Here is a 9,433-nt window from a genome sequence, read left to right on the forward strand (position 1 = left end):
AATATAAAAAAATATTTTATCAAACAAAACTATGCTACATTTTATCTCTGGGACCCTTAGGATGACAAATCAGAGCAAGATTACTGAATGCAAGTACATTGTTGTGCACTCTCCTTAAACAATAGCATGGTATGTTTTCACTGTAATAGCTACTGTAAATTGGACAGTGCAGTTAGATTAACAAGAATGTAAGCTTTCTGCCCATATAAGACATGTCTATGTCCTGGACAGTTTGTTGTAACTTACAACAGTCATGCTAATCATATTAGCACACATTAGCTCAACCGTCCCGTATACGGGACATCAATCCTGTAGAGGTTAATCATTTTGAATTCAGGCTGGAACACAACAAAATGTGGAATAAGTCAAGGGGTATGAATATTTTCTGAAGGCACTGTAACACAAGCGTTTCTCTACCTCGCAATAACATCTGCTGTCACGATCGTTTATGGAAGATACGGACCAAGGCGCAGCGTAATAAGCGTAGATTTTATTAAGTACTTAACTCACGACAAAACAACAAACAAACGAAACGTGAAGTCCTAGGTTACACAAAACAAACCTTAACGGAACAAGATCCCACCCAGACTGGTGCCAAACGGCTGCCTAAGTATGGTCCCCAATCAGAGACAACGAGCTACAGCTGCCTCTGATTGGGAACCACCCTGGCCAACATAGATCTACACGATCTAGAAAACACAACATAGAAAATATGACATAGAAACTCCACACCCTGGCTCAACATTTAAGAGTCCCCAGAGCCAGGGCGTGACAGTACCCCCCCCCCCCCCCCCCCAAAGGCGCAGACTGCGACCGCGCCACACAAACACAACAGGGTAGGGGCCGGGTGGGCATTCCGCCTCGGAGGTGGATCCGGCTCCGGGCGTGACCACCACTTTCTCTCCACCTCCCCGTTGCGCCCCTGGTCTGGTCTGGCACCGCTGTCTGGAGCTGGACCCGACGACGGTGGATCGATCTGTACAGGCTCCGGACTGGAGCCGCTGGCCGGAGCTGGACTGGGCACCGGTGGAGCGGATTGCTCTGGCTCCGGAGTGGATCCGCTGACAGGAGTTGGACCGGACCCCGGTGGAGCGGATTGCTCTGGCTCCGGAGTGGAGCAGCTGACCGGTGCCGGACCAGGCACCGGTGGAACAGGCACGGGCCGTGCTGGACTGGACACACGCACCACTGGCTTGGTGCGGGGAGCAGGAGCGGGCCGGACCGGGCTGACGACGCGCACCACTGGCTTGGTGCGGGGAGCAGGAGCGGGCCGCACCGGGCTGACGACGCGCACCACTGGCTTGGTGCGTGGAGCAGGAACGGGCCGGACCGGGCTGACGACGCGCACCACTGGCTTGGTGCGGGGAGCAGGAACGGGCCGGACCGGGCTGACGACGCGCACCACTGGCTTGGTGCGGGGAGCAGGAACGGGCCGGACCGGGCTGGCAACGCGCACCACTGGCTTGGTGCGAGGGGCAGGAACAGGCCGGGCTGGACTGGGAACACGCACCACTGGCTTGGTGCGGGGAGCAGGAACAGGCCGGACCGGGCTGGCGACGCGCACCACTGGCTTGGTGCGAGGGGCAGGAACAGGCCGGACCAGGCTGGCGACGCGCACCACTGGCATGGTGCGAGGGGCAGGAACAGGCCGGACCGGGCTGGCGACGCGCACCACTGGCTTGGTGCGAGGGACAGGAACAGGCCGGGCTGGACTGGGAACACGCACCACTGGCTTGGTGCGGGGAGCAGGAACAGGCCGGGCTGGACTGGGATCACGCACCACTGGCTTGGTGCGGGGAGCCGGAACGGGCCGGGCCGGACTGTGGAGGCGGACTGGAGGTCTGGAGCGAAGAGCTGACACAACCCGTCCTGGCTGAATGCCTACTTCCACACAATACGTGTGAGGCATCAGCACAGGCCGTACGGGCTGTGCACTCGTACTGGCGCTACAGCACGTGGCACTGGCGCAGGATATACGGGACCGAGGAGGCGTACTGGAGACCATGAGCGTTGAGCCGGCACACCCCGTCCTGGCTGAATGCCCATCTTTGCACGACACGTGCGTGGTGCTAGCACAGGACGTACAGGACTGTGCCGGAACACTCGCGGCACAGTACGTGGCTCCGCATAACACGGAGCCTGCCCAGTCACACGCTTCCTAGCCTGAGTATGGGGAGTTGGCTCTGCTCTAATCCTAGGCTCCGCCAACCACCCTTTTAGCCCCCCCAAAACATTTTCTTGGGGCTGTCTCTCGGGCTTCCTCCTCGGCCGGTACCCTCTGCGTTGCTGCTGCTCCTCTCTATAGCGCCTCCACAGTCTCCTCCCAAGGACGGCGATCCATTCCGGCCTGAATCTCCTCCCAAGTCCAGGATCCCTTCCTGTCCAGGATCTCCTCCCAGGTCCAGGCTGTCTGTTCCTGGACACGCTGCTTGGTCCTCTTTTGGTGGGATCTTCTGTCACGATCGTTTATGGAAGATACGGACCAAGGCGCAGTGTGATAAGCGTACATTTTATTGAGTACTTAACTCACGACAAAACAACAAACAAACGAAACGTGAAGTCCTAGGTTACACAAAACAAACCTTAACGGAACAAGATCCCACCCAGACTGGTGCCAAACGGCTGCCTAAGTATGGTCCCCAATCAGAGACAATGAGCTACAGCTGCCTCTGATTGGGAACCACCCTGGCCAACATAGATCTACACGATCTAGAAAACACAACATAGAAAATATGACATAGAAACTCCACACCCTGGCTCAACATTTAAGAGTCCCCAGAGCCAGGGCGTGACATCTGCTAACCATGTGTATGTGACCAATACATTTTATTTGATTTTATTTGAACCCCCACCCTCTCATTCATCCAAGACCAATCCCTGTTTATACCTCACTTCTATACGCTCACACAGATCCATTCATTCATTCAAACCAGCAGCCCGATACGTTTTTATCTGTCTTATCGATACAGCCTCCACGCTTACCCCTATTCATGAAAATCTCACTCCTAATTTACAATGTCTCCTTTTGAGACAATTTTGACTTGCTGTCGGAGCAACCAACTCTCTGTAAAAGAGATGGAATTCACCCTAACCGCCGGGGTTCCAGGATTATCTCCATCAACATAGCGAACTGCTTAAGAGACTGACGGTCTGTGTTTGGTAGCGATCCAGTCCTCCCTGCCATAATAATCAACAGAGGACATGGAAATCTTATCATATCCCAGAGAAATAAAAATGCAGTAAATGTAAGTAACCTAATCTATGTTCCTTTAACTGTTAACTCCGACAGTATTGTCTGCAATAATCATACTCACATAGAATTGAATTCCACTGTTTGCACTGAAACTGTCTGCCTTGGGAAGAAGCTCACTGTGTGCAGCCCACTCAGTACCATTGACTCAAATGTTAATGTCACTCAGTGCTTAATTTGAGCCGGATCCTGCCAGAACAGAATCCAGCACCTCTCAGATTTGTTCCGGCACTTATTTTCCCGGATCCGGTACCTCTCGCGGCATGATTTATTAATTGTTTAACTGTTCGCACTGTAGACATTCTAAAAAAAAGCGATCAGCGTTAAATCAAGTTGCCTCCTCGTTATTTCTCCCGCCCCCCAGAAAGACCATCATGTAAAAGCGCGGTGATCGTTCTATGTAATCCTATCCTGTCACACTGATTCCAGACCTGCTCTCTTATTTGTACATAGAGGTTATGGGGAGGGCTGGTGGGGTAAGTAACTGATCTTGGCACAGGTCTTGGTAGTGGTGGTCAGCTAGTGAAGAGGTCCCTACGTAATCACACCACGTAGCCTAGGCTAGTCATCTCCCTACTGAATTTGAATCGTAAATAAGAAATGGATAATAAAAGGCAATCGATTTTGATGAAATTTTTTACGTCCAAAAATCAAGAGAAAGATGGTGAATCGAACGCATTACAAGCCAGAGAACTGTCAGTGCTGGAGGAGAGGAGTGAGGGGCAAACTGTTCCTGATGGCGATGCCTTAGCTAGCAGCGATGCTAATCCCGCCAGTTCAGCATCACCACCGGCACCTCCACTAGCTAGTAGGCCTACTAGCGAGTCAGAGTCAGACTCAGCGGTAGAGGGAGACGGGGGGCAGGGGGGCAGTGCATCCACCGATGAAGTGCTCGGAGCAGGTGCAATTTGCAGTTCACAAGCAAATGTATAACCCCTGGCTTGTCATGCAGAATTCAAAGTTGGGCTGTACAACATGCAAAAAGGTAGGGAGCTTGGGTCTAGAAACCACTGGAGGGATTAAACTAGTAAAAGAGTGGGTGGGATGTACAGTAAATTAACATCTTATGCATCAGACATAAACAATAACAACAAAGAGCCCTCAGAAAAAAGGTTTTTGAACATGCCCGAACCAAGGCGCATTTGGTGGCAACAAGCCTTGTAGAAAAGGCTAACGAGGACACCCAGGTTATAGTTAACACTCAAAATGAAAAAAATAGACACTACAGCCAGAGTCTTCAGAACAGCCTTAGAAGGAGGCTAAACGTCACAGCCACAGGCCCGCTCATGGCTTTGAGCAAGAAATGTACTCTCAGGAGTTAAATGGACTTGACATGGGGAGAGTCATTGTGGGAGGTTTTGAAAACTAAGGTAAGGTTTGTTTTTCTTTACAAACTTGTTCTGTACAATGAAGGTAATTTGAATATGTGCTTCATATTATCACATAGGCAGGAGGCCTATATATTCTTATATGTGTGTTCTGCTGCAGCCTACATTGATTTATATTATTTGAAGTTATATTCCGATATTGTGATATTTGTTTAGAAAATTATATGAAATTCAGGTCTTGTAAGCCCCACAGCTGAGTTTGTGTGCATATGCATGTGGCAGGTGTTCTTCAGTGTTGTCTAAAAATGTTGCTGTACATTGATGTATAGAAAATTAGGCTATAAGAAATTCTGACTTGTGTAAGCCCCGCAGCTATACTAAAGTATGTGGGAATACTGCAGTGACGTCTAAAATGCTTTGAATTAATCAGCACCTTGGAGAGTGCTGTCCGTTTCACCACCATAGATAGTAGGCTACTTGGCTGTTTACTCTGTCTCCTGTTCTGATACCTCAGAGCCCCCCGGATAACCCCCCCCTTCTCGCGCTCACTATGTGTTCCGGGTCCTCCCGATTTACAAATTCAGCACTGATGTCACTGACATGTCTACCTCAGATCAGCCTCTCAGAAAAGCAATAAAAACATTCAAGCAACCCAGAAAATGACAAAAAATAGCCCATATTAACATATGTATCCTGAGAAACAAGGTTCATGAAATTGATAATTTATCAGAAAACCTTCATATTCTAGCCCTCTCTGAAACAGACTTAGATAATTCATTTGATGATGCAGTAGTTGCTATACATGGATATAGAATATATAGGAAAGATAAAATCAAATGGGGGAGGTGTTTCCATGTATGTCCAGAGTCATATTCCTGTTAGGCTGAGAGAGGATCTCATGTCAGATGATGTGGAAGTAATATGGCTACAGGTTCATCTGCCTCACCTAAAGCCTATTCTCGTAGGAAGTTGCTACAGACCACCAAGTGCTAAAAGTCAGTATTTGGACTACATGTGTGAAATGTTGGATAATGTATGTGATATGAACAGAGAGGTATATTTTCTGGGTGACCTAAATATTGACTGGTTGTCATCAAGCTGCCCACTCAAAAAGAAGCTCCAAGCTGTAACCAGTGCCTGCAATCTGGTTCAAGTCATCAGTCAACCTACCAGGGTATTTACAAACAGAACAGGAACTAAGTCATCCACGTGTATTGATCACATCTTTAATAATGCTGCAGAAATTTGCTCTAAAGCAGTATCCACACCCATCGGATGTAGTGATCATAATATAATAGCCATATCTAGAAAAAACAAAGTTCCAAAAACTGGACCTAAAATACAAGAGGTTTTGCAATGATTCCTATGTCAAAGATGTAAAAAATATTTGTTGGTCTGATGTGTGTAATGAGGAATATCCAGTTACTGATAGGCATTCACCCATCAAGAAACATGATGTAAATGTAAAGAAACTAACTGTTAGAACTGCCAAATCCCCATATATAGACGATGAATAGAAAAACGGTATGGCATAGAGGGATGAGGCAAAGGGAATAGAAAATAAGTCTGACAAAACAGCAGACTGGCAAACATACAGTAAATTGAGAAATCACGTAACTAAACTAAACAAAAAGAAGAAGAAACTATACTACGGAACAAAGAAAAATGATATAAATAATGATAGTAAAAAGCTCTGGAGTAATTTAAATGAAATTCTAGGCAAGAAAGCAAACTCGGCTCCATCTTTCATTGAGGCAGATGGCTTGTTCATAACAAAACCCTTTGATATTGCCAACCACTTTAATAACTTTTTTGTTGACAAGATTAGCAAACTTAGGCATGACATGCAGACAACAAATGCTGAGCCTTCATATTAATGCATAATGGACCGAATAATGAAAGACAAAAACTGTAGTTTTGCATTCCAAAAAGTGGGTGGGGAAGAGGTGAAAACATTGTTGCTATCTATAAATAAGGACAAACCACCTTGTACCAACAACCTGGATGGTAAATTGCTGAGGTTGGTAGCGGAATACATCCGATTTGCCACATCTTCAATTTAAGCCTTGAAGACGGTGTGTGCCCTCAGACATGGAGGGAGGCAAAGGTCATTCTGCTACCCAAGAGAATAGAAGAGCACCCTTTAATGGTTCAAACAACTGACCAATCAGCCTGTTACAAGTGCTTAGCAAACTTTTGGAAAAAATAGTGTTTGATCAAATACAAAGTTATTTTACAGAAAACAAATTAACAACAGACTTTCAGCATGCTTATGGGGAAGGGCACTCAACATGCTCGGCACTGACACAAATGACTGATGATTGGCTGAAAGAAATTGATAGTAAGAAGATTGTGGGAGCTGTTTTGTTAGACTTCAGTACAGCTTTTGATGTCATTGATCATAACCTATTGCTGAAACAACGTAGGTGTTATGGATTTGCATCCTCTGCCTTATTATGGATTGAGAGTTACCTATCTAATAGAACACAGTGGGTTTTCATTAATGGAAGCCTCTCTCATGCAAATTCAGTTTAGTGTTGTGTACTGCAGGGCAGCCGGCTAGGGCCATTATTGTTTTCTGTTTTTTCACAAATGACCTTCCACTGACCTTGAATAAAGCCTATGTGTCTATGTACACTGACGACTAAACAGTGTACGCTGACGACTCAACAGTGTACGCTGACGACTCAACAGTATACACGTTGGCTGCAACAGCAAAATAAATAACTGAGACACTTAACATGGAGCTCCAGTCAGTTCTAGAATGGGTAACTAGCGCTGGTGCTAAAAATCTGAAAAACGAAAAGCATAATTTTTGAGACAGATCACTCGCTTAACGCTAAACCTCGTTTAGATCTATTATTGAATAATGTGGCTATTGAGCAAGTTGAGGAGACTAAACGGCTGGGTATAACCCTAGATAGCAAGCTTTCATGGTCAAAACGTATAGACTCAATGGTTTCTAAAATGGGAAGAGGTCTGTCCATGATAGGGTGTTGCTCTGCCTTCTTGACATCTCAGTCGACCAGACAGGTCCTTCAGGCCCTAGCTTTGTCGCACCTGGACTACTGCACAGCTGTGTGGTCATATGTGGCAAAGAAGGATATAGGTCAATTGCAGTTGGTCCAGAACAAAGCAGCACGCATCGCACTTAGATGTTCACGGAGGGAAAGTGTCATCAACCTGCATGTTAGTCTCTCCTGGCTCAAAGTTGAGAAGAGATTGACTGTATCACTATTGGTCTTTGTGCGAGTTATTGATGTGTTGAAGGTACCGAACTGTCTGTTCAAACAGTTGGCACACAGTTCAGACACTCATCGGTACAACACAAGATATGCAACCAGAGGTCTCTTCACAGTCCTCAGGTCCAGAACAGAGGCTGGGAAAAAGCACAGTATTAAATAGAGCCATGACTACATGGAACTCTCTGCCACCCCAGGTAACTCAAGCTAGCAATAAAACCAGATAAAAAAAAACAGATAAAAGAACACCTTACTGCGCAAACGGGACTGTGACGAGACACAGACATTTTATATATCTTGTATTGTAATTTGCACTGTACTATGTATTAGACCTAGATATTGTGTGTATGTACTGATATGTACAGTATGTGTGACGTTTTAAATGTATGTATTTCAGTCCTTGACTAATAATGTTCTGTACTATGTATTATGTCATGTTTCATGTGGACCCCAGGAAGAGTAACTGATGCTTTTGCAGCGGCTAATGGGGATGCTAATAAAAACCAATACCAATCACTCCCACACCTCTCCCCCTCATTCACACCCCCCTAACCCCAATAGGCCCCTCACTCCCCCTGATCTACCCCTCACCATCAGCATCACTTAAGTCCCGTGTAGCTCAGTTGGTAGAGCATGGCGTTTGCAAAGCCAGGGTTGTGGGTTTGATTCCCACGCGGGGCCAGTATAAAAATGTATGCGCTCACTAACTGTAAGTCGCTCTGGATAAGAGCGTCTGCTAAATGACTAAAATGTGAAATGTTATGCCCACCCCTGCCTTTAAAACCCCAACACCCACATACATCTGGATAGTTCAACATTTCAACCCCATTTACTCACACCCCCTCATCCCCATACACCCCTGGCCCACAAACACTCAAACAAATTTCACCAGATTCATTCACACCTTTCAGTCAATATTTCACTCAGGCCAAGCATAGTACTACAAATAAACATCACTTCACATCCATTACCAAACCAAGCTGGCAATCCGTCTCCCTCCTCTCCAACCCCCAGCCTCTGTCCATTCTCTCGCTCCTCTCACCCCACTTCATTTGTTTCAGATATTTCACCCAGCCCCTGTCACGTGATCCGGGTGGATCGACTGGAACGATCTGATTTGCCATTTAAAACAGGGAAGCCTCTCCTCTGCCATCACCCCAACCATGAGCTCCAGACAGGTTTACTCCAAACTAAACACACTGCTGGCTGCCTCAACATATTAGCCCCGCTTCGCCTTTTCTCAACCAGCACCAGCAGTAATTTCACAGATAATTAATGTACATAATGACTCTTAATTGGAGGAAAAGGGGGTGCATTGGGCATAAACACAAACACCCATATGGGGACACACGCACAGGCCCACATACACACACACACACACACACACACAGACACACACACACACACACACACACACGCACACAGACACACACACACACACACACACACACACACACACACATACACACACACACGCCCCTAATGAAAACGTAGGCAGCACCCAGTGCTTCTCTGGCACCAGGGAAGCAGTAAGGAGGCTGTGTTGATGTTGATACAACATTATTGTACCTGGTTGTTGTCTTAATTAGATGCAGGTGGGGTCAGAGTCACAC

Source organism: Coregonus lavaretus, assembly GCF_964263955.1.
Source record: "Coregonus lavaretus genome assembly, chromosome: 15".
Classification (NCBI taxonomy): domain Eukaryota; kingdom Metazoa; phylum Chordata; class Actinopteri; order Salmoniformes; family Salmonidae; genus Coregonus; species Coregonus lavaretus.